Here is a 25,878-nt window from a genome sequence, read left to right as displayed (position 1 = left end):
CCAGGGGAAGTGAAGATAGATGTAGGTATACAGAAATTAGAAACTGTGGTAAAGCAAATAGCTGAGGATTATAAGAAACATGGACAATTAGTATTAGCTCTGCCAAAAGATCAACAGAAGGACCTGCTTTCCCTGTTTCCAACTTCCATTGAGGAACCAACAAGAAGAGATAGCCCAGTGGATCTACAGACCCCGATTGAGGTGATAAGACATATAGCACTGGACAGGTCTAAACATATTTATCAGTTGTTGGAGGTTCTAGATGAAACCCGATGGAAGCTAAAAGAAGAACAGATGTTTAACACCAAAATTGATGAGAGGAACAAAGAGCTTGAAAGAGAACTTTGGTTTATACAGAGAGAGATGGAAACCATGGCATCTGATGAAAGACAAACCAGAGTGAATCAGGAGCAACAAAAGTTGATAATGTACCAGCAGCAGGAAGACAATATTCATTCTCTGGAATCAAAAATAACTGAGTTGTCTGAATTACTGGAAGTGCGTAAAGAAACTGAAAAGGAGGATCATATTCGTCTGAATGAAATGAAAGAAAGACTGTCTCAGCTAGAATCTGAGAATAAAATACTCAAGGATGCCAACTTCCTAAACAACTGTCCTGAAGACCGTATCCATGAATTTTCTATGCGACCGGATACTAAGGACATAGCATTACAGACTGAGGTAGTGGATGGTATATTGCTGAGACAATCTTCTATGAATAAAGTTGATAGTAAAGGGACACAGTATATGTCTCTTAAAATGACTGGCACAGTAATATGGTTCCATGTGAAGAAAGGCTATGGCTTCATTAAAAGGCATGACACCGGAGAAGACATATTTGTACATTGGACAGCCATAACGAAGAATAACCCCCTAAAACTGTTGTACAGTGTAGGAGATGGAGAGAAAGTAGAATTTGAAGTGTTGGAAGGGGAAAAGGGTGTACATGCAGCAAATGTGACTGGCATAGGTGGAGTACCAGTGAAAGGGAGTCGATTTGCTCCAAACCGACGAGGATCATACAGTTATTGTTATCAACCACGAGAAAAAGCGGTTGATGAAGGAAGTGCATATTCAGAACAAAGGCAAGGGAGAGATCCAGCTCCATGTCATCCTTCTACAACCTTACATTACCGACCTCTCTTGAGGTTCAATGGTAGATTAAATCAGTCCCAGGATCAAGAAACGGAAAATTCAGATGCAAAAGACTTGATAACTTTAGATGCTTCGTCAGAGAAAGAAACTAGTCTCAGTGACAATCGTAGTGAGGTACATGATAACTTTACCCTAGCACAATCTCTTAAATCTTCCATCCGAAGTCCAGTACTAAAAGAAGTCAATAAATCAGGTGTAGAAGAGCAAGGGAAACCAGCACGATCAGAGAACACTATCCCTGGGAGGCATGAAGGCTATGTAGTTCCATCCCTCCCTATTTGGCCAACAGTTAAAATGGTTGAGATGAGGTGGCTTGCTAATGGATGTGAATGAATATATACTATTTTAGCATAGTGAGTAACGTAGATGGTGCATTGGCACCTAAAGATGTTAAACAGTGACAATGCACCAGGGGGAGAAATGTAACCCTGATTTAGGGTTTAAACAACACTTATACTGAGGTAGTTATAATATAGTGACTAAAATGGAGTATAAGCATATATATTATTCATATAAAAGTTAATGGATGTTGTAATACTGTATGCATGTTTTGAGGTAAATAATACAGTTCACATATATGTAATTGTATGTACATTGATGTAAATGTAGTGGTGAATACAATTAAGGCTTATTTTATGGTTTCACAGTGTATCTAAAGGGTTAATGTCCTTGTGCTCCTAACTGTCAATCACCTAGTGGGGTGATTGCCAGTGGGCGGGGCATCACCTCAGAGTGGGTCATGTGACTACTAGAGAGGGGTGGAGAGTGTGCTGTGAGTGTAGCTGAGGGAGAGACTGCATATCCCTTGGTGAGAGGACATAGTTTTTTGCTGCTCCGGCCGTCGCCCGCATTAGAGCTGAGCGGTATACATTGCGGCGGCCGGAGGGGGCTTAGTGTGTGTTGCCAGAACAGGGCTTCCTTACTGTAAAGGTGGTGACAGCAGCATTGAGACTCAGCACTGTTCATAGAACCCGGCATCAGCGCTAGTCAACTCACCCAGCAGTATTGGAAGGGCGCATCTATGACAGGGAGACAGAGAGGGTTCCTTCCTACCTATTACCGGCACAGACTCTGACAGCCACAACAAAGAAGCCAGGACCAGCAGCAGGGGCTCCATTCTGTGTGGCTGTAAGTGTAAGGGAGGAGTCGGGGGAGCATCCTGCTGCAGCACCACTAGATCGTAGAAGTGTGAGTGCATAATCCAGCCATTTATATTACCCCTACACTAAGCACAGCAAGCCATAGATGACTATGGTACATAGTCAATTTCATATTGGGACTAAGGACTCCAGGGCTAGGCCGCAATAATGGTTATTAAGCAGGAGGATAGTAATGGGTCACAGTAGTCAGAGTGACCTATAATTACAGTTCCATGTATGGCTTAATCATAGTGCTAAGGAGAAGGTAGAAAGCACTGGGTATATATATGTAACAGGAGTGGAGTGAAAGTGGAGTGAAACTTGAACTGTTTAACGCTTCATAAATAGTTTTAAAGCTCCCCCATATATCAGCATCACATCAGTCAAAGGAGAGCCAGAGACATTGTTCCGCAGCTCTAAATAGAAAGTAACACCCTAAAGCTGCCACCTAATGTGTGTATTTATGCCCCTGAATTAGCAGAATTAGAGTCAAGGACATTAAAGGTAGCCATACTACAGTGACATTGGATGGATGTTAAAGCCTCTTAGCCACAAAGGATTAGAATATCATCCCGATTCAAGGACTAGCTTGTGGCACTTTAATACAACTGTGTTATATGTATATTCGTGAACCCGTAAGAAGGACTGACACGTAAGAGACTATTAGTTTTAAAGTTAAAGGATTTGAGCTCGCTGTGACTATGATAAGAGAAACCATCTCTTGCAGATATATTTAATATAGACTCATCCTAAGAGACAACAATAATTTGAGGCATACAGGAATCGAAAAGCTATATATGCTCTGAAATATAGAAAGCATCAGCTACTTCAAATGGACACAAGGACGCAGCATAACAAAGGTTTATCATACCAGCTTCTTAGGAGTTTAGTTTAATACTGGACAACTACGGTGACATTTTTACTGAGGAAAGGATACAGATTCCTTGGTAATCAACTGTTGATGTTACTATCTATGAGCTAAATAGATACTTTCTGTTATCTGCCAAGGAGGAACTATAAGTAACCTTATAGGAGAAAGTAATCGCTACCATAAGTAGACTGATCCAAACATCTTTCTCTTTAACTGAAGGGAGAACTGATAGTTGATACTAAAACATAGTGTCAGACATTCTGTATTAACTGCTGTTATTTTTAGGAAATTTATGGGCCCTTATAGTGCACTATCATATTAAGAGTACCCGGGTCACTCTAACACCTAAGGGTGTCTTGAAAAGAAAAAGGATTTGTTGTATTGCATGCAGGTACTGTGTATAGGCCTAATTGACAGGGGGTTAGCATGGATTAATGACTTAAAGGGAATGTGTAATTGATGAAATGTTAATGTATACTTAATCCATTTGGTACTGGTCATTAAAGTGTTATACTTTCCATGTGTGTCTGGTCCGTCTGGAAGTTGATCTGAAGATCCTGGAAGAAAGAGACAGGTATATTAGATAATATATCTATGATATAAGGGAATCATCCCCTAAGGATATAGATCAGGCTTACTCAAGCAAGCCTTAACGGTAGTTAAATACTACACATAGCTTGAGTGGAGGCACAGCTATTAGGTAACCATCCCTTAATAGAATACATAGACAGCTCTCGTTCAAGGTATTGAGGGTAGGGTTACATATATGAAAGGGGTGCTCTCTCTGTCTGCTGTATATGAAAGGAGTGCTCTCTCTGTCTGCTGTATCTGAAAGGAGTGCTCTCTCTGTCTGCTGTATCTGAAAGGAGTGCTCTCTCTGTCTGTTGTATCTGAAAGGGGTGCTCTCTCTATCTGCTGTATCTGAAAGGAGTGCTCTCTCTGTCTCATGTATCTGAAAGTAATGCTCTCTCTGTCTGCTGTATCTGAAAGGGGCGCTCTCTCTGTCTGCTGTATCTGAAAGGAGTGTTCTTTCTCTGTCTGCTGTATCTGAAAAATTGGTGCTCTCTGTCTGCTGTATCTGAAAGGAGTGCTCTCTGTCTGCTGTATCTGAAAGGGGCGCTCTCTCTGTCTGCTGTATCTGAAAGGAGTGCTCTCTCTGTCTGCTGTATCTAAAAAGGGGTGCTCTCTCTGTCTGCTGTATCTGATAGGGGTGCTCTCTCTGCCTGCTCTATCTGAAAAAGGAGTGCTCTCTCTGTCTGCTGTATCTGAAAGGGGTGCTTTCTCTGTCTGCTGTATCTGAAAGGGGTGCTCTCTCTGTCTGCTGTATCTAAAAAGGGGTGCTCTCTCCGTCAGCTGTATCTGAAAGGGGTGCTCTCTCTGTCTGCTGTATCTGAAAGGGGTGCTCTCTCTCTGCTGTATATGAAAGGGGTGCTCTCTCTGTCTGCTGTATCTGAAAGGAGTGCTCTCTCTGTCTGCTGTATCTGAAAGGAGTGCTCTCTCTGTCTGCTGTATCTGAAATAGGAGTGCTCTCTCTGTCTGCTGTATCTAAAAAAGGAGTGCTCTCTCTGTCTGCTGTATCTGTAGAGGGGTGCTCTCTCTGTCTGCTGTATATGAAAGGGGTGCTCTCTCTGTCTGCTGTATCTGAAAAAGGAGTGCTCTCTCTGTCTGCTGTATCTGAAAAAGGAGTGCTCTCTCTGTCTGCTGTATCTGTAGAGGGGTGCTCTCTCTGTCTGCTGTATATGAAAGGGGTGCTCTCTCTGTCTGCTATATCTGAAAGGGGCGCTCTCTCTGTCTGCTGTATCTGAAAAAGGAGTGCTCTCTCTGTCTGCTGTATCTAAAAGGAGTGCTCTCTCTGCCTGCTGTATCTAAAAAGGGGTGCTCTCTCTGTCAGCTGTATCTGAAAAAGGGGTGCTCTCTCTGCCTGCTGTGTCTGAAAAAGGGGTGCTCTCTCTGTCAGCTGTATCTGAAAAAGGGGTGCTCTCTGAGTGGGCTGTATTTGAAAAAGGAGTGCTCTCTCTGTCTGCTGTATCTGAAAGGGGCGCTCTCTCTGTCTGCTGTATCGGAAAGGAGTGCTCTCTCTCTGTCTGCTGTATCTGAAAAAGGGGTGCTCTCTGTCTGCTGTATCTGAAAGGAGTGCTCTCTGTCTGCTGTATCTGAAAGGGGCGCTCTCTCTGTCTGCTGTATCTGAAAGGAGTGCTCTCTCAGTCTACTGTATCTGAAAGGGGTGCTCTCTCTGCCTGCTGTATCTGAAAAAGGAGTGCTCTCTCTGCCTGCTGTATCTGAAAGGGGTGCTCTCTCTGTCTGCTGTATCTAAAAAGGGGTGCTCTCTCCGTCAGCTGTATCTGAAAGGGGTGCTCTCTCTGTCTGCTGTATATGAAAGGGGTGCTCTCTCTGTCTGCTGTATCTGAAAGGAGTGCTCTCTCTGTCTGCTGTATCTGAAAGGAGTGCTCCCTCTGTCTGCTGTATCTGAAAAAGGAGTGCTCTCTCTGTCTGCTGTATCTAAAAAAGGAGTGCTCTCTCTGTCTGCTGTATCTGTAGAGGGGCGCTCTCTCTGTCTGCTGTATCTGATAGGGGTGCTCTCTCTGTCTGCTGTATCTAAAAAGGGGTGCTCTCTCTGTCTGCTGTATCTGAAAGGGGTGCTCTCTCTGTCTGCTGTATCTAAAAAGGGGTGCTCTCTCCGTCAGCTGTATCTGAAAGGGGTGCTCTCTCTGTCTGCTGTATCTGAAAGGGGTGCTCTCTCTCTGCTGTATATGAAAGGGGTGCTCTCTCTGTCTGCTGTATCTGAAAGGGGTGCTCTCTCTGTCTGCTGTATCTGAAAGGAGTGCTCTCTCAGTCTACTGTATCTGAAAGGGGCGCTCTCTCTGTCTGCTGTATCTGATAGGGGTGCTCTCTCTGCCTGCTGTATCTGAAAAAGGAGTGCTCTCTCTGTCTGCTGTATCTGAAAGGGGTGCTCTCTCTGTCTGCTGTATCTGAAAGGGGTGCTCTCTCTGTCTGCTGTATCTAAAAAGGGGTGCTCTCTCCGTCAGCTGTATCTAAAAAGGGGTGCTCTCTCTGTCTGCTGTATCTGAAAGGGGTGCTCTCTCTCTCTCTACTGTATATGAAAGGGGTGCTCTCTCTGTCTGCTGTATCTGAAAGGAGTGCTCTCTCTGTCTGCTGTATCTGAAAGGAGTGCTCTCTCTGTCTGCTGTATCTGAAAAAGGAGTGCTCTCTCTGTCTGCTGTATCTAAAAAAGGAGTGCTCTCTCTGTCTGCTGTATCTTTAGAGGGGTGCTCTCTCTGTCTGCTGTATATGAAAGGGGTGCTCTCTCTGTCTGCTGTATCTGAAAAAGGAGTGCTCTCTCTGTCTGCTGTATCTGAAAAAGGAGTGTACTCTCTGTCTGCTGTATCTGTAGAGGGGTGCTCTCTCTGTCTGCTGTATATAAAAGGGGTGCTCTCTCTGTCTGCTGTATCTGAAAGGGGCGCTCTATCTGTCTGCTGTATCTGAAAAAGGAGTGCTCTCTCTGTCTGCTGTATCTAAAAGGAGTGCTCTCTCTGTCTGCTGTATCTGAAAGGAGTGCTCTCTCTGTCTGTTGTATCTGAAAGGAGTGCTCTCTCTGTCTCATGTATCTGAAAGGGGTGCTCTTTCTGTCTGCTGTATCTGATAGGGGTGCTCTCTCTGTCTGCTGTATCTGATAGGGGTGCTCTCTCTGTCTGCTGTATCTAAAAAGGGGTGCTCTCTCTGTCTGCTGTTTCTGAAAGGGGTGCTCTCTCTGTCTGCTGTATCTAAAAAGGGGTGCTCTCTCTGTCTGCTGTATCTGAAAGGAGTGCTCCCTCTGTCTGCTGTATCTGAAAAAGGAGTGCTCTCTCTGTCTGCTGTATCTAAAAAAGGAGTGCTCTCTCTGTCTGCTGTATCTGTAGAGGGGCGCTCTCTCTGTCTGCTGTATCTGATAGGGGTGCTCTCTCTGTCTGCTGTATCTAAAAAGGGGTGCTCTCTCTGTCTGCTGTATCTGAAAGGGGTGCTCTCTCTGTCTGCTGTATCTAAAAAGGGGTGCTCTCTCTGTCTGCTGTATCTGAAAGGGGTGCTCTCTCTGTCTGCTGTATCTGAAAGGAGTGCTCTCTCAGTCTACTGTATCTGAAAGGGGCGCTCTCTCTGTCTGCTGTATCTGATAGGGGTGCTCTCTCTGCCTGCTGTATCTGAAAAAGGAGTGCTCTCTCTGTCTGCTGTATCTGAAAGGGGTGCTCTCTCTGTCTGCTGTATCTGAAAGGGGTGCTCTCTCTGTCTGCTGTATCTAAAAAGGGGTGCTCTCTCCGCCAGCTGTATCTAAAAAGGGGTGCTCTCTCTGTCTGCTGTATCTGAAAGGGGTGCTCTCTCTCTCTCTACTGTATATGAAAGGGGTGCTCTCTCTGTCTGCTGTATCTGAAAGGAGTGCTCTCTCTGTCTGCTGTATCTGAAAGGAGTGCTCTCTCTGTCTGCTGTATCTGAAAAAGGAGTGCTCTCTCTGTCTGCTGTATCATTAGAGGGGTGCTCTCTCTGTCTGCTGTATATGAAAGGGGTGCTCTCTCTGTCTGCTGTATCTGAAAAAGGAGTGCTCTCTCTGTCTGCTGTATCTGAAAAAGGAGTGTACTCTCTGTCTGCTGTATCTGTAGAGGGGTGCTCTCTCTGTCTGCTGTATATAAAAGGGGTGCTCTCTCTGTCTGCTGTATCTGAAAGGGGCGCTCTCTCTGTCTGCTGTATCTGAAAAAGGAGTGCTCTCTCTGTCTGCTGTATCTAAAAGGAGTGCTCTCTCTGTCTGCTGTATCTGAAAGGAGTGCTCTCTCTGTCTGTTGTATCTGAAAGGAGTGCTCTCTCTGTCTCATGTATCTGAAAGGGGTGCTCTTTCTGTCTGCTGTATCTGATAGGGGTGCTCTCTCTGTCTGCTGTATCTGAAAAGGGGTGCTCTCTCCGTCAGCTGTATCTAAAAGGGGTGCTCTCTCTGTCTGCTGTATCTGAAAGGGGTGCTCTCTCTCTCTCTGCTGTATATGAAAGGGGTGCTCTCTCTGTCTGCTGTATCTGAAAGGAGTGCTCTCTCTGTCTGCTGTATCTGAAAGGGGTGCTCTCTCTGTCTGCTGTATCTGAAAAGGGGTGCTCTCTCCGTCAGCTGTATCTGAAATGGGTGCTCTCTCTGTCTGCTGTATCTGAAAGGGGTGCTCTCTCTGTCTGCTGTATCTGAAAAAGGAGAGCTCTCTCTGTCTGCTGTATCTAAAAAAGGAGTGCTCTCTCTGTCTGTTGTATCTGTAGAGGGGTGCTCTCTCTGTCTGCTGTATATGAAAGGGGTGCTCTCTCTGTCTGCTGTATCTGAAAAAGGAGTGCTCTCTCTCTCTGTCTGCTGTATCTGTAGAGCGGTGCTCTCTCTGTCTGCTGTATATGAAAGGGGTGCTCTCTCTGCCTGCTGTATCTAAAAAGGGGTGCTCTCTCTGTCTGCTGTATATGAAAGGGGTGCACTGTCTGTCTGCTGTATCTGAAAGGGGTGCTCTCTCTGTCTGCTGTATCTGAAAAAGGGGTGCTCTCTCTGCCTGCTGTATCTGAAAAAGGGGTGCTCTCTCTGTCAGCTGTATCTGAAAAAGGGGTGCTCTCTGAGTGGGCTGTATCTGAAAAAGGGGTGCTCTCTGTCTGCTGTATCTGAAAGGAGTGCTCTCTGTCTGCTGTATCTGAAAGGGGCGCTCTCTCTGTCTGCTGTATCTGATAGGGGTGCTCTCTCTGCCTGCTGTATCTGAAAAAGGAGTGCTCTCTCTGCCTGCTGTATCTGAAAGGGGTGCTCTCTCTGTCTGCTGTATCTAAAAAGGGGTGCTCTCTCTGTCTGCTGTATCTGAAAGGGGCGCTCTCTCTGTCTGCTGTATCTGATAGGGGTGCTCTCTCTGCCTGCTGTATCTGAAAAAGGAGTGCTCTCTCTGTCTGCTGTATCTGAAAGGGGTGCTTTCTCTGTCTGCTGTATCTGAAAGGGGTGCTCTCTCTGTCTGCTGTATCTAAAAAGGGGTGCTCTCTCCGTCAGCTGTATCTGAAAGGGGTGCTCTCTCTGTCTGCTGTATCTGAAAGGGGTGCTCTCTCTCTGCTGTATATGAAAGGGGTGCTCTCTCTGTTTGCTGTATCTGAAAGGAGTGCTCTCTCTGTCTGCTGTATCTGAAAGGAGTGCTCTCTCTGTCTGCTGTATCTGAAAAAGGAGTGCTCTCTCTGTCTGCTGTATCTAAAAAAGGAGTGCTCTCTCTGTCTGCTGTATCTGTAGAGGGGTGCTCTCTCTGTCTGCTGTATATGAAAGGGGTGCTCTCTCTGTCTGCTGTATCTGAAAAAGGAGTGCTCTCTCTGTCTGCTGTATCTGAAAAAGGAGTGCTCTCTCTGTCTGCTGTATCTGTAGAGGGGTGCTCTCTCTGTCTGCTGTATATGAAAGGGGTGCTCTCTCTGTCTGCTATATCTGAAAGGGGCGCTCTCTCTGTCTGCTGTATCTGAAAAAGGAGTGCTCTCTCTGTCTGCTGTATCTAAAAGGAGTGCTCTCTCTGCCTGCTGTATCTAAAAAGGGGTGCTCTCTCTGTCAGCTGTATCTGAAAAAGGGGTGCTCTCTCTGCCTGCTGTGTCTGAAAAAGGGGTGCTCTCTCTGTCAGCTGTATCTGAAAAAGGGGTGCTCTCTGAGTGGGCTGTATTTGAAAAAGGAGTGCTCTCTCTGTCTGCTGTATCTGAAAGGGGCGCTCTCTCTGTCTGCTGTATCGGAAAGGAGTGCTCTCTCTCTGTCTGCTGTATCTGAAAAAGGGGTGCTCTCTGTCTGCTGTATCTGAAAGGAGTGCTCTCTGTCTGCTGTATCTGAAAGGGGCGCTCTCTCTGTCTGCTGTATCTGAAAGGAGTGCTCTCTCTGTCTGCTGTATCTGAAAGGGGCGCTCTCTCTGTCTGCTGTATCTGATAGGGGTGCTCTCTCTGCCTGCTGTATCTGAAAAAGGAGTGCTCTCTCTGCCTGCTGTATCTGAAAGGGGTGCTCTCTCTGTCTGCTGTATCTAAAAAGGGGTGCTCTCTCTGTCTGCTGTATCTGAAAGGGGCGCTCTCTCTGTCTGCTGTATCTGATAGGGGTGCTCTCTCTGCCTGCTGTATCTGAAAAAGGAGTGCTCTCTCTGTCTGCTGTATCTGAAAGGGGTGCTTTCTCTGTCTGCTGTATCTGAAAGGGGTGCTCTCTCTGTCTGCTGTATCTAAAAAGGGGTGCTCTCTCCGTCAGCTGTATCTGAAAGGGGTGCTCTCTCTGTCTGCTGTATCTGAAAGGGGTGCTCTCTCTCTGCTGTATATGAAAGGGGTGCTCTCTCTGTTTGCTGTATCTGAAAGGAGTGCTCTCTCTGTCTGCTGTATCTGAAAGGAGTGCTCTCTCTGTCTGCTGTATCTGAAAAAGGAGTGCTCTCTCTGTCTGCTGTATCTAAAAATGGAGTGCTCTCTCTGTCTGCTGTATCTGTAGAGGGGTGCTCTCTCTGTCTGCTGTATATGAAAGGGGTGCTCTCTCTGTCTGCTGTATCTGAAAAAGGAGTGCTCTCTCTGTCTGCTGTATCTGAAAAAGGAGTGCTCTCTCTGTCTGCTGTATCTGTAGAGGGGTGCTCTCTCTGTCTGCTGTATATGAAAGGGGTGCTCTCTCTGTCTGCTATATCTGAAAGGGGCGCTCTCTCTGTCTGCTGTATCTGAAAAAGGAGTGCTCTCTCTGTCTGCTGTATCTAAAAGGAGTGCTCTCTCTGCCTGCTGTATCTAAAAAGGGGTGCTCTCTCTGTCAGCTGTATCTGAAAAAGGGGTGCTCTCTCTGCCTGCTGTGTCTGAAAAAGGGGTGCTCTCTCTGTCAGCTGTATCTGAAAAAGGGGTGCTCTCTGAGTGGGCTGTATTTGAAAAAGGAGTGCTCTCTCTGTCTGCTGTATCTGAAAGGGGCGCTCTCTCTGTCTGCTGTATCGGAAAGGAGTGCTCTCTCTCTGTCTGCTGTATCTGAAAAAGGGGTGCTCTCTGTCTGCTGTATCTGAAAGGAGTGCTCTCTGTCTGCTGTATCTGAAAGGGGCGCTCTCTCTGTCTGCTGTATCTGAAAGGAGTGCTCTCTCAGTCTACTGTATCTGAAAGGGGCGCTCTCTCTGTCTGCTGTATCTGATAGGGGTGCTCTCTCTGCCTGCTGTATCTGAAAAAGGAGTGCTCTCTCTGCCTGCTGTATCTGAAAGGGGTGCTCTCTCTGTCTGCTGTATCTAAAAAGGGGTGCTCTCTCTGTCTGCTGTATATGAAAGGGGTGCTCTCTCTGTCTGCTGTATCTGAAAGGGGTGCTCTCTCTCTCTCTACTGTATATGAAAGGGGTGCTCTCTCTGTCTGCTGTATCTGATAGGGGTGCTCTCTCTGCCTGCTGTATCTGAAAAAGGAGTGCTCTCTCTGTCTGCTGTATCTGAAAGGGGTGCTCTCTCTGTCTGCTGTATCTGAAAGGGGTGCTCTCTCTGTCTGCTGTATCTAAAAAAGGAGTGCTCTCTCTGTCTGCTGTATCTGTAGAGGGGCGCTCTCTCTTTCTGCTGTATCTGATAGGGGTGCTCTCTCTGCCTGCTGTATCTGAAAAAGGAGTGCTCTCTCTGCCTGCTGTATCTGAAAGGGGTGCTCTCTCTGTCTGCTGTATCTAAAAAGGGGTGCTCTCTCTGTCTGCTGTATCTGAAAGGGGTGCTCTCTCTGTCTGCTGTATCTGAAAGGAGTGCTCTCTCAGTCTACTGTATCTGAAAGGGGCGCTCTCTCTGTCTGCTGTATCTGATAGGGGTGCTCTCTCTGCCTGCTGTATCTGAAAAAGGAGTGCTCTCTCTGTCTGCTGTATCTGAAAGGGGTGCTCTCTCTGTCTGCTGTATCTGAAAGGGGTGCTCTCTCTGTCTGCTGTATCTAAAAAGGGGTGCTCTCTCCGTCAGCTGTATCTGAAAGGGGTGCTCTCTCTGTCTGCTGTATCTGAAAGGAGTGCTCTCTCTGTCTGCTGTATCTGAAAGGAGTGCTCTCTCTGTCTGCTGTATCTGAAAAAGGAGTGCTCTCTCTGTCTGCTGTATCTAAAAAAGGAGTGCTCTCTCTGTCTGCTGTATCTTTAGAGGGGTGCTCTCTCTGTCTGCTGTATATGAAAGGGGTGCTCTCTTTGTCTGCTGTATCTGAAAAAGGAGTGCTCTCTCTGTCTGCTGTATCTGAAAAAGGAGTGTACTCTCTGTCTGCTGTATCTGTAGAGGGGTGCTCTCTCTGTCTGCTGTATATGAAAGGGGTGCTCTCTCTGTCTGCTGTATCTGAAAGGGGCGCTCTCTCTGTCTGCTGTATCTGAAAAAGGAGTGCTCTCTCTGTCTGCTGTATCTAAAAGGAGTGCTCTCTCTGCCTGCTGTATCTAAAAAGGGGTGCTCTCTCTGTCAGCTATATCTGAAAAAGGAGTGCTCTCTCTGTCTGCTGTATCTGAAAAAGACGTTCTCTCTCTTTCTGCTGTAGCTGAAAAGGAGTGCTCTCTCTGCCTGCTGTATCTGAAAAAGACGTTCTCTCTCTTTCTGCTGTAGCTGAAAAGGGGTGCTCTGTCCATCCATTCAGGGGCTCTGTACCATTGTCAAATTAAAATAATAAAAGATAAAAACGAAAAGCCTAAAATTATTTAAAAAAATGATTTTCATAAGTACTGTAACACTGCCGGTCAGACCACAGTATATTATTTCCTAGTTATACAAGTATTGTGCGACGCTGTCGGTGAAGACAACCGCAGTGTATAATTATTATTATATACATTTCTGACTCATTTGTGCAACGCTGTTGATAAAGGTCAACCCCACTTTGTGTTGATAGAAATGGAGGTTTCTGCTAGTGCTGAAGCTGCTGTTACTAGTCATGACACTGACAATGCAAGTCCTTCAACGTCATCTGCTAAGGCAGATGCCCAGGGGCATAGAGGGCTTAAGTCATGGTATATAAAATCATTAATTTTAGGGTGGTAAAGAAATAAAATCAAAAGGAAAGTTATCTGCAGAGGCAGTAAAACAACCTGTGGATTCAGAATCAGAACCATCAGACATTCTTGAGGAACATTTAGGGGTGTCCACGTCAGCTATGTGTGAGTCTGACATTTCTCACATTGTCCTCATAGAGAAGACTCTTTCACCTCATTCCACCATTTCTGAACCATATGCACATGTGGGGAGCAGTACAAGTAAAGATGGTGATCAATCTGATGAGGAGGGTGATGAATCTGATGGCCCAATGCATCGTATGAGGAGGACATAATACAAATTGAGGATTCATGTGTGGAAGTGAGACAGGAGAAGGGGGATATGTGTGTACTATCTGACAGTGAGGATGTTGATGATGATGTTGTTTGTGTAAGTCAGCCACCGGTGGCTGCATTTGTTAACCATGATAAAAAGAAGCCATTGCAATGCCTGGGCATAATTCCAAAAAAGCCACCTCTTGGGTGTGGGATTATTTTTACTCCAATCCTGACAATGTTTATGAAAGCATCTGCTCCATTTGTGAGGCCAAATTTAGTAGAGGTGTAGGAACGTTAGCCATCTAGGCACCTCCTCCATGTTACGTCATTTGCCTCGAAGGCATGAAATTTAATGTACAAGATTATAATGTAATTAACACCTCATCATCAACATCCGTAATTACTTTACAGAGGAAGTCCTCCTAAAAAATTGTTTTGTGGGGTCCCAAACAAACCTATAATTTCAACCACAAGTGGCGGTCTCTGTCGCTGAAATGATGGGTTTGTTAAACTATGCATGTCCTGTTTAATATATACAACATAAGGGTGGGTGGGAGGGCCCAAGGACAATTCCATCTTGCACCTTATTTCTTATGTGCTCTTTGGAGCCTTTTTTGGGCATAGTTTTTAAAACTGCCATCCTGTCTGCCACTGCAGTGCTACTTCTAGATGGGCCAGGTGTTTGTACTACCCACTTCTGTCGCTTAGCTTAGTCATCCAGCGACCTCGGTGCAACCTTTTGGCCTAAACTGGATAAAAACAAGCTGTGAGGTGTTCAAAATAGACTGGAAAAGAATGTTATTAAGGTTAATAATTAGAGATGAGCGCCGGAAATTTTTCGGGTTTTGTGTTTTGGTTTTGGGTTCGGTTCCGCGGCCGTGTTTTGGGTTCGACCGCGTTTTGGCAAAACCTAACCGAATTTTTTTTTGTCGGATTCGGGTGTGTTTTGGATTCGGGTGTTTTTTTAAAAAAACACTAAAAAACAGCTTAAATCATAGAATTTGGGGGTCATTTTGATCCCAAAGTATTATTAACCTCAAAAACCATAATTTACACTCATTTTCAGTCTATTCTGAATACCTCACACCTCACAATATTATTTTTAGTCCTAAAATTTGCACCTAGGTCGCTGGATGACTAAGCTGGGTGACCCTAGTGGCCGACACAAACACCGGGCCCATCTAGGAGTGGCACTGCAGTGTCACGCAGGATGGCCCTTCCAAAAAACCCTCCCCAAACAGCACATGACGCAAAGAAAAAAAGAGGCGCAATGAGGTAGCTGTGTGAGTAAGATAAGCGACCCTAGTGGCCGACACAAACACCTGGCCCATCTAGGAGTGGCACTGCAGTGTCACGCAGGATGGCCCTTCCAAAAAACCCTCCCCAAACAGCACATGACGCAAAGAAAAAAAGTGGCGCAATGAGGTATCTGTGTGAGTAAGATAAGCGACCCTAGTGGCCGACACAAACACCGGGCCCATCTAGGAGTGTCACTGCAGTGTCACGCAGGATGGCCCTTCCAAAAAACCCTCCCCAAACAGCACATGACGCAAAGAAAAAAAGAGGCGCAATGAGGTAGCTGTGTGAGTAAGATAAGCGACCCTAGTGGCCGACACAAACACCTGGCCCATCTAGGAGTGGCACTGCAGTGTCACGCAGGATGGCCCTTCCAAAAAACCCTCCCCAAACAGCACATGAGGCAAAGAAAAAAAGAGGCGCAATGAGGTAGCTGTGTGAGTAAGATAAGCGACCCTAGTGGCCGACACAAACACCGGGCCCATCTAGGAGTGGCACTGCAGTGTCACGCAGGATGGCCCTTCCAAAAAACCCTCCCCAAACAGCACATGACGCAAAGAAAAAAAGAGGCGCAATGAGGTAGCTGTGTGAGTAAGATAAGCGACCCTAGTGGCCGACACAAACACCGGGCCCATCTAGGAGTGGCACTGCAGTGTCACGCAGGATGGCCCTTCCAAAAAACCCTCCCCAAACAGCACATGACACAAAGAAAAAAAGAGGCGCAATGAGGTAGCTGTGTGAGTAAGATAAGCGACCCTAGTGGCCGACACAAACACCTGGCCCATCTAGGAGTGGCACTGCAGTGTCACGCAGGATGGCCCTTCCAAAAAACCCTCCCCAAACAGCACATGACGCAAAGAAAAAAAGAGGCGCAATGAGGTAGCTGTGTGAGTAAGATAAGTGACCCTAGTGGCCGACACAAACACCGGGCCCATCTAGGAGTGGCACTGCAGTGTCACGCAGGATGGCCCTTCCAAAAAACCCTCCCCAAACAGCACATGACGCAAAGAAAAAAAGAGGCGCAATGAGGTAGCTGTGTGAGTAAGATAAGCGACCCTAGTGGCCGACACAAACACCGGGCCCATCTAGGAGTGGCACTGCAGTGTCACGCAGGATGGCCCTTCCAAAAAAACCTCCCCAAACAGCACATGACGCAAAGAAAAAAAGAGGCGCAATGAGGTAGCTGTGTGAGTAAGATAAGCGACCCTAGTGGCCGACACAAACACCTGGCCCATCTAGGAGTGGCACTGCAGTGTCACGCAGGATGGCCCTTCCAAAAAACCCTCCCCAAACAGCACATGACGCAAAGAAAAAAAGAGGCGCAATGAGGTAGCTGTGTGAGTAAGATAAGCGACCCTAGTGGCCGACACAAACACCGGGCCCATCTAGGAGTGGCACTGCAGTGTCACGCAGGATGGCCCTTCCAAAACACACTCCCCAAACAGCACATGACGCAAAGAAAAATTAAAGAAAAAAGAGGTGCTAGATGGAATTGTCCTTGGGCCCTCCCACCCACCCTTATGTTGTATAAACAGGACATGCACACTTTAACCAACCCATCATTTCAGTGACAGGGTCTGCCACACGACTGTGACTGATATGACGGGTTGGTTTGGACCCCCACCAAAAAAGAAGCAATTAATCTCTCCTTGCACAAACTGGCTCTACAGAGGCAAGATGTCCACCTCATCATCATCCTCCGATATATCACCGTGTACATCCCCCTCCTCAGTGGCGGAACAAGCAAGCGGTGGGCCCAGGTGCAACAAAATGCTTTGGGCCCCCCCCCCCATCCCATCCAAGTCCACCCCATGGGCAGTGCGCGCCGTAGGCGTGGCTTCGTGGGGAAGGGGTGTGTCCACAAAATAATACCAATTCATAAAGCGGGCACAGTAGTCTCCATTCTTCAAATTACGCCGCACAGTAGCACCACTACACCAGGTAGAGACCCTTTTACTCCTTACAGCGAACAGATTCCCCTTTTTACACATAACGGCAGACAGCGTGCACTTTTTACACATAACGGCAGACAGCGTGCCCTCGTTACACATAGCGGCAGACAGCATACACTTTTTACACAATGGCAGACAGCGTGCCCTCGTTACACATAGCGGCAGACAGCGTGCCCTCGTTACACATAGCGGCAGACAGCGTGCACTTTTTACACATTACGGCAGACAGCGTCCCCATTTTACACATTACGGCAGACAGTGTCCCCATTTTACACATTACGGCAGACACCATACACTTTTACACATAACGGCAGATAGCGTGCCCTTTTTACACACTTTGCTCCAGGTACAGCACGTCCAGGGGCGGAACTACTGGCGGGGCAGGCAGTGCATTGCACTGGGGCCCCGCCGCACTCAAGGGCCCACAGCCGCCGGCCGGCATTTAGAACAGATTGACATGCGGACGAACGTCCGCATGTCAATCTGCGGTCTCCTCTCCCTCCCTGCTGCGGTGCGCTGCTCCCCCCCCCCCCTATGTGTTGGAGGTTGGAGGGACACGAGCGCATCGCGCGTCTCTCCTGTGTCCCTCCTGGCTCTCCCCCGGCCGGTCTAAGGACACAGGGGAGACGCACGATGCGCTCGTGTCCCTCCAACACATAGAGGGGGGAGGGGGGGGCGGGGGAGCAGGCACTGCGGCATATACCTGGCACTGGGGGGACAGATCTGGCACTGGGGACATATACCTTGCACTGGGGGGGCATATACCCAGCACTGAGGGCATGTACCTGGCACTGGGGGGGCATATACCTGGCACTGGGGGCATGTACCTGGCACTGGGGGCATATACCCGGCACTGGGGGGGGGCATATACCTGGCACGGGGGGGGGGGGGCATATACCCAGCACTGGAGGCATATACCTGGCACTGGGGGGGAAGCAGGCACTGGGGGGGAATATCTGCACTGGGGGCATATACCCGGCACTGGGGGCATATACCTGGCACTGGGGGGGGAAGCAGGCACTGGGGGGGAATATCTGGCACTGGGGGCATATACCTGGCGCTGGGAGCATATAACTGGCACTGGGGGGGCATGTACCTGGCACTGGGGGCATATACCTGGCACTGGGGGCATATACATGGCACTGGGGGGAATATCTGGCACTGTGGGAGAATATCTGGCACTGGGGGGGCATATACCCGGCACTGGGGGCATATACCCGGCACTGGGGGCATATACCCGGCACTGGGGGCATATACCTGGCACTGGGGGGGAAGCAGGCACTGGGGGGGAATATCTGGCACTGGGGGCATATACCTGGCACTGGGGGCATATAACTGGCACTGGGGGCATGTACCTGGCACTGGGGGCATATACCTGGCACTGGGGGGGAATATCTGGCACTGTGGGAGAATATCTGGCACTGGGTGCATATACCTGGCACTGTGGGGGAATATCTGGCACTGGGAGCATATGTGGCACTGGGAGCACGGCCCTAGCAACAAGCACTACCCACTAGCAATGAGCATGACACCCAGTGCATGAAACCCCTGGCAACGAGCATGACATCCTGGCACCGTGCATGGAACCAAGTGCATGAAACCCCTGGCAACAAGCAGGTAATTTAAAAGTAATTGGAAGCCTTACTGTAGAACTTAATGTGTAATGGGCATTACGGTGTGTGGCATAATGTATCACGGACATTGCGGTGTGTGTCATAATGTTTCAGGCATTACGGTGTGTTGTATACTATATCACGGGCATTGTGGTATGTGGTATAATGTCTCAGGATCATTGTGGTGTGTGTCATACTGTGTCACAGACATTGTATGTGCTATAATGTATCAGGGGCATTGCAGTGTGTAGCATAATGTATAACGGGCATTGCGATTCCTGGCATAATGTGTCACGCGCATTACGGTGTGTGGAATAATGTGTCACAGGCATTACGGTGTGTGGCATAATGTGTCGGGGGCATTACAGTGTGTGGCATAATGTGTAGGGGGCATTACGGTGTGTGCATATTGTGTCATGTGCATTATTGTCAGTGATCGCAAAAACGCGATATGGCGCGTATTTTACCCAGAAACAGCCGCCCAGGACTCACATTTAGAAGATGAGCGGGTCCCACAGGGCGCGCTCATCTGAATATGTGTTTGCATGTGTTAAGCCTGTCAGCGGAATGCAGGAGGTGACTGGCTGTTTCCTCGGCCAATCACCTCCTGTAGTCTCCATCCAATCACAGCCTGCAGCATCTCCCGCTTTGAATCCTGCTCCCCGCCAGCACATGAATCTGTGCTGCAGGGCTGACAGACTGGCCCCGCTCATCCGGCTCCACTGCCACTCTGCCGCCAGCACCCTCCTCTGCGACTGGGAGTACAGCTCCGGATCTGCCCGCCGCCACCCCCCTACCCGGGACCCGCTCAACGCCCCACCGAGACCCGACAACTACCTTCCAGCAGGAGCCGGCCGGGCTGCGCAGCTCCCGCTGTAGGTAAGCAGTAGACAGTGCTGCATCGCCCCGCTTCACCTGGAGTAGCTGGTGCAGATGCGGGATGTCCGGGGGCTGCTAGCTCCGTGTGTGCAATGTGAGGCCGCTCAGAGTGTCAGGGCCTCACTGACACCATTTTTCTGACAGCACAGTGCAGTGAGTGCACTGGCACAAGTAGCCAGCCTGCGCCGCAGCATGAAGGAGCTATCTGTGAAATCGCAAGCAGAGGCTGGCAAGAAGGAGCTCCTCCGATCGCTTCCCCTGACGGGCTGGCCACTGCTAAATATACCAGTAATCAGTACAACTGTGCAGTGACACTGACTTTCCCATTGCACCTGGGGCTCCACTACTTTGACACAGTTGGAACTGATTATCGGTATATTTAGCAGTGGCCAGCCCGTCAGGGGAAGCGATTGGACGAGCTCCTTCTTGCCAGAGAACAGCCTCTGCTTGCGATTTCACATAGAGCTCCTCCAGGCTGCGGCTACTACAGGTGCTGTCTGGCTACTTGTGCCAGTGCACTCACTGCACTGTGCTGTCAGAAAAAATGGTGAGCGTCAGTGAGTTGCTGCCGGGGGCGGAACCACTTGTGTCAAACGGCCCCTTCGTGCAACTGGAGGTGATAAGTGAGTGGTTACTGCAATGTGCCTCAGTGCTCTACCAGGCGCATTGTGTATAATAACGTGCTCTACCAGGCACATTGTGTATAATAACGTGTTCTACCTGGCGCAATGTGTATGATAACGTGCTCTACCTGGCGCAATGTGTATGATAACGTGTTCTACCTGGCGCCATGTGTATGATAACGTGCTCTACCTAGTGCAATGTGTATAATAACGTGCTCTACCAGGCGCATTGTGTATAATAACGTGCTCTACCAGGCGCATTGTGTATAATAACGTGTTCTACCTGGCGCAATGTGTATAATAACGTGTTCTACCTGGCGCAATGTGTATGATAACGTGCTCTACCTGGCGCAATGTGTATGATAACGTGTTCTACCTGGCGCAATGTGTATGATAACGTGTTCTACCTGGCGCAATGTGTATGATAACGTGTTCTACCTAGTGCAATGTGTATTATAACGTGTTCTACCTAGTGCAATGTGTATTATAACGTGCTCTACCTAGTGCAATGTGTATAATAACGTGCTCTACCTGGCGCAATGTGTATGATAACGTGCTCTACCTAGTGCAATGTGTATAATAACGTGCTCTACCAGGCGCATTGTGTATAATAACGTGTTCTACCTAGTGCAATGTGTATTATAACGTGCTCTACCTGGCGCATTGTGTATAATAACGTGTTCTACCTGGCGCATTGTGTATAATAACGTGCTCTACCAGGCGCATTGTGTATAATAACGTGTTCTACCTGGCGCAATGTGGCTGATAACGTGCTCTACCATGCGCATTGTGTATAATAACGTGTTCTACCTGACGCAATGTGTATGATAACTTGCTCTACCTAGCGGCAATGTGTATGATAACTTGCTCTACCTAGCGGCAATGTGTATGATAACATGCTCTACCTGATGCAATGTGTATGATAACATGCTCTGCCTGGAGCAATGTCTATGATAACGTGCTCTACCTGGCGCAGTGTGTATAACGTGTTCTACCTGGTGCACTGTGTATGATAAAGTGCTGTACCTAGCGGCAATGTGTATGAAAACGTGCTCTATCTGGTGCAAAGTGTATGACGTGCTGTACCTGGTGCAAAGTGTATGACGTGCTGTACCTGGTGCAAAGTGCATGACATGCTGTACCTGGTGCAAAGTGTATGACGTGCTGTACCTGGAGCAAAGTGTATGACGTGCTGTACCTGGAGCAAAGTGTATGACGTGATCTACCTGGATCAGTGTGCATAGGAGGTTCTACCTGGTGCAATGTGTATAAGCACCACTACTGTGTGGTGTAATGTGAATTGACACTATTATGTGGTCACGCCCCTTCCCTATGGGGAATCTGCCTGCCGCTATGTATAAAAATGGGGAATCTGCCTGCCGCTATGTATAAAAATGGGGAATCTGCCTGCCGCTATGTATAAAAATGGGGAATCTGCCTGCCACTATGTATAAAAATGGGGAATCTGCCTGCCGCTATGTGTAAAAAGGTAGAATCTGCCTGCCGTAATGTGTAAAAAGGGCACGCTATCTGCCGTTATGTGTAAAAGTGTATGGTGTCTGCCGTAATGTGTAAAATGGGGACACTGGGGTAAATTTACTAAGCTCCCGATTTTGACCGAGATGCCGTTTTTTCATCAAAGTGTCATCTCGGTAAATCTCGGTCATTTACTAAACACTAATCACGGCAGTGATGAGGGCATTCGTAATTTTTTGCTAGTTCAGGTAAAAAATTACGAATGAATACACCATCGGTCAAAACGCGGCTGTTTAAGTATGAATCTCGGTCATTTACTAAGAAGTGCAAAGCAAAAAAACACAAAACACTGCCGTGAAAAATTACAACTCGTAAAAAAGTCCTAAAAAAAAACAGACCTGCTTTTTTTATCCGTGATTTGAGATGCATGCAGGGATCCATGAGATCCGTGCATGTATATCAGTGGGAAGGGGTGGGAAAGTGCTTATTTTTGCAAAAAAAATTGCGTGGGGTCCCCCCTCCTAAGCATAACCAGCCTCGGGCTCTTTGAGCCGATCCTGGTTGCAGAAATATGGGGGAAAAAATGTCAGGGGTTCCCCCATATTTAAGCAACCAGCATCGGGCTCTGCGCCTGGTCCTGGTCCCAAAAATACGGGGGACAAAAAGAGTAGGGGTCCCCCGTATTTTTAAAACCAGCACCGGGCTCCACTAGCTGGACAGATAATGCCACAGCCGGGGGTCACTTTTATACAGCGCCCTGCGGCCGTGGCATCAAAAATCCAACTAGTCACCCCTGGCCGGGGTACCCTGGGGGAGTGGGGACCCCTTCAATCAAGGGGTCCCCCCCCCCCAGCCACCCAAGGGCCAGGGGTGAAGCCCGAGGCTGTCCCCCCCCATCCAATGGGCTGCGGATGGGAGGGCTGATAGCCTTTGTTGTAAAATAAAAGATATTGTTTTTAGTAGCAGTACTACAAGTCCCAGCAAGCCTCCCCCGCATGCTGGTACTTGGAGAACCACAAGTACCAGCATGCGGTGCCAAAACGGGCCCGCTGGTACCTGTAGTACTACCACTAAAAAAATACCCCAAAAAACACAAGACACACACACCGTGAAAGTATAATTTTATTACATACATACACACATACATACATACTTACCTTATGTTCTCACGCAGGTCGGTCCTCTTCTCCAGTAGAATCCAAGGGGTACCTGTTGAAGAAATTCTACTCACCAGATCCATGGGTCCAGGCTCCTCGTCAAATCCAGGGTTAATCCACGTACTTGAAAAAAACAAAAAAACGGTGTCCCGACCACGAACTGAAAGGGGACCCATGTTTGCACATGGGTCACCTTTCCACGAATGCCAGAAACCCACTTTGACTTCTGGCTAAGTGGGTTTCTTCAGCCAATCAGGGAGTGCCACGTTGTAGCACTCTCCTGATCAGCTGTGTGCTCCTGTCCTCACTGACAGGCAGCACACGGCAGTGTTACAATGTAGCGCCTATGCGCTACATTGTAACCAATGATGGGAACTTTCTGCCCTGCGGTTGACCTAAAGTGACGTCACCGCTGAGCAGAAAGTTCCCAGCATTGGTTACAATGTAGCGCATAGGCGCTACATTGTAACACTGCCGCGTGCTGCCTGTCAGTGAGGACAGCAGCACACAGCTGATCAGGAGAGTGCTACAACGTGGCACTCCCTGATTGGCTGAAGAAACCCACTTAGCCAGAAGTCAAAGTGGGTTTCTGGCATTCGTGGAAAGGTGACCCATGTGCAAACATGGGTCCCCTTTCAGTTCGTGGTCGGGACACCGTTTTTTTGTTTTTTTCAAGTACGTGGATTAACCCTGGATTTGACGAGGAGCCTGGACCCATGGATCTGGTGAGTAGAATTTCTTCAACAGGTACCCCTTGGATTCTACTGGAGAAGAGGACCGACCTGCGTGAGAACATAAGGTAAGTATGTATGTATGTGTGTATGTATGTAATAAAATTATACTTTCACGGTGTGTGTGTCTTGTGTTTTTTTGGGTATTTTTTTAGTGGTAGTACTACAGGTACCAGCGGGCCCGTTTTGCCGCCGCATGCTGGTACTTGTGGTTCTCCAAGTACCAGCATGCGGGGGAGGCTTGCTGGGACTTGTAGTACTGCTACTAAAAACAATATCTATTATTTTACAACAAAGGCTATCAGCCCTCCCATACGCAGCCCATTGGATGGGGGGGGACAGCCTCGGGCTTCACCCCTGGCCCTTGGGTGGCTGGGGGGGGGGGGGACCCCTTGATTGAAGGGGTCCCCACTCCCCCAGGGTACCCCGGCCAGGGGTGACTAGTTGGATTTTTGATGCCACGGCCGCAGGGCACTATATAAAAGTGACCCCCGGCTGTGGCATTATCTGTCCAGCTAGTGGAGCCCGGTGCTGGTTTTAAAAATACGGGGGACCCCTACTCTTTTTGTCCCCCGTATTTTTGGGACCAGGACCAGGCGCAGAGCCCGATGCTGGTTGCTTAAATATGGGGGTACCCCTGTCAATTTTTTCCCCATATTTCTGCAACCAGGATCGGCTCAAAGAGCCCGAGGCTGGTTATGCTTAGGAGGGGGGACCCCACGCAATTTTTTTAGGATTTTACTTTGTTTAATTTAAAAAAAAAAAAAATACGAACCCCAGCACGGATCACACAGATCCAGCCGAGATTGATTGTAAAAAAAAACGGCAGTGTTTTGCTAATCACTGCCGTAAAATTAGGTAAAAAAACACGAATGACATCGACATCGGAAGCAAAGAAAAACACGAATACGACAGCTTAGTAAATTAGTCGTAATCAATTCAAAAAGTTGCAGTTTTACACTGTCGATGTCATTCGTGATTGAACTTTGACCTTTTTTCGGAAATTACGAATCTTAGTAAATAAACCCCACTGTCTGCCGTAATGTGTAAAATGGGGACGCTGTCTGCCGTAATGTGTAAAAAGTGCACGCTGTCTGCCGCTATGTGTAAAATGGGGACACTGTCTGCCGTAATGTGTAAAATGGGGACACTGTCTGCCGTAATGTGTAAAATGGGGACACTGTCTGCCGTAATGTGTAAAATGGGGACGCTGTCTGCCGTAATGTGTAAAAAGTGCACGCTGTCTGCCGCTATGTGTAACGAGGGCACGCTGCCTGCCGCTATGTGTAACGAGGGCACGCTGTCTGCCATTGTGTAAAAAGTGTATGCTGTCTGCCGCTATGTGTAACGAGGGCACGCTGTCTGCCGTTATGTGTAAAAAGTGCACGCTGTCTGCCGTTATGTGTAAAAAGGGGAATCTGTTCGCTGTAAGGAGTAAAAGGGTCTCTACCTGGTGTAGTGGTGCTACTGTGCGGCGTAATTTGAAGAATGGAGACTACTGTGCACCGTTTTATGAATTGGTATTATTTTGTGGACACACCCCTTCCCCACGAAGCCACGCCTACGGCGCGCACTGCCCATGGGGTGGACTTGGATGGGATGGGGGGGGGGGGGGGGGCAAAGCATTTTGTTGCACCTGGGCCCACCGCTTGCTTGTTCCGCCACTGAGCACGTCATACACTTTGCACCAGGTACAGCACGTCATGCACTTTGCACCAGGTACAGCACGTCATACACTTTGCACCAGGTACAGCACGTCATACACTTTGCACCAGGTAGAGCACGTTTTCATACACATTGCCGCTAGGTAGAGCACTTTATCATACACAGTGCACCAGGTAGAACACGTTATACACACTGCGCCAGGTAGAGCACGTTATCATAGACATTGCGCCAGGCAGAGCATGTTATCATACACATTGCATCAGGTAGAGCATGTTATCATACACATTGCCGCTAGGTAGAGCAAGTTATCATACACATTGCCGCTAGATAGAGCAAGTTATCATACACATTGCGTCAGGTAGAACACGTTATTATACACAATGCGCCAGGTAGAGCACGTTATCATAGACATTGCGCCAGGCAGAGCATGTTATCATACACATTGCCGCTAGGTAGAGCAAGTTATCATACACATTGCATCAGGTAGAGCATGTTATTATACACATTGCCGCTAGGTAGAGCAAGTTATCATACACATTGCCGCTAGGTAGAGCAAGTTATCATACACATTGCGTCAGGTAGAACACGTTATTATACACAATGCGCATGGTAAAGCACGTTATCAGCCACATTGCGCCAGGTAGAACACGTTATTATACACAATGCGCCTGGTAGAGCACATTTTCATACACATTGCGCCAGGTAGAACACGTTATTATACACAATGCGCCAGGTAGAGCACGTTATAATACACATTGCACTAGGTAGAACACGTTATTATACACAATGCGCCTGGTAGAGCACGTTATTATACACATTGCACTAGGTAGAGCACGTTATCATACACATTGCGCCAGGTAGAACACGTTATCATACACATTGCGCCAGGTAGAGCACGTTATCATACACATTGCGCCAGGTAGAACACGTTATTATACACAATGCGCCTGGTAGAGCACGTTATTATACACAATGCGCCTGGTAGAGCACTGAGGCACATTGCAGTAACCACTCACTTATCACCTCCAGTTGCACGAAGGGGCCGTTTGACACAAGTGGTTCCGCCCCCGGCAGCAACTCACTGACACTCACCATTTTTTCTGACAGCACAGTGCAGTGA

General features: G+C 47.9%; 1 protein-coding gene and 1 long non-coding RNA gene across 2 annotated transcripts in view; one reads left to right on the top strand and one right to left on the bottom strand.

Moving 5' to 3' along the window:
• The window catches only part of LOC134945699 (uncharacterized), a 471,787-nt gene that overhangs the window by 306,340 nt on the left and 139,569 nt on the right, over positions 1-25,878 (top strand). The gene's annotated exons all lie outside the window — the stretch shown is intronic.
• The window catches only part of LOC134945694 (E3 ubiquitin/ISG15 ligase TRIM25-like), a 235,052-nt gene that overhangs the window by 100,642 nt on the left and 108,532 nt on the right, over positions 1-25,878 (bottom strand). The gene's annotated exons all lie outside the window — the stretch shown is intronic.

Source organism: Pseudophryne corroboree, chromosome 7 (assembly GCF_028390025.1).
Source record: "Pseudophryne corroboree isolate aPseCor3 chromosome 7, aPseCor3.hap2, whole genome shotgun sequence".
In the NCBI taxonomy this organism is placed as follows: Eukaryota; Metazoa; Chordata; class Amphibia; order Anura; family Myobatrachidae; genus Pseudophryne; species Pseudophryne corroboree.
Note: the sequence above shows the minus strand (reverse complement) of the source record. Positions and strands in the feature narration are given on the sequence as shown.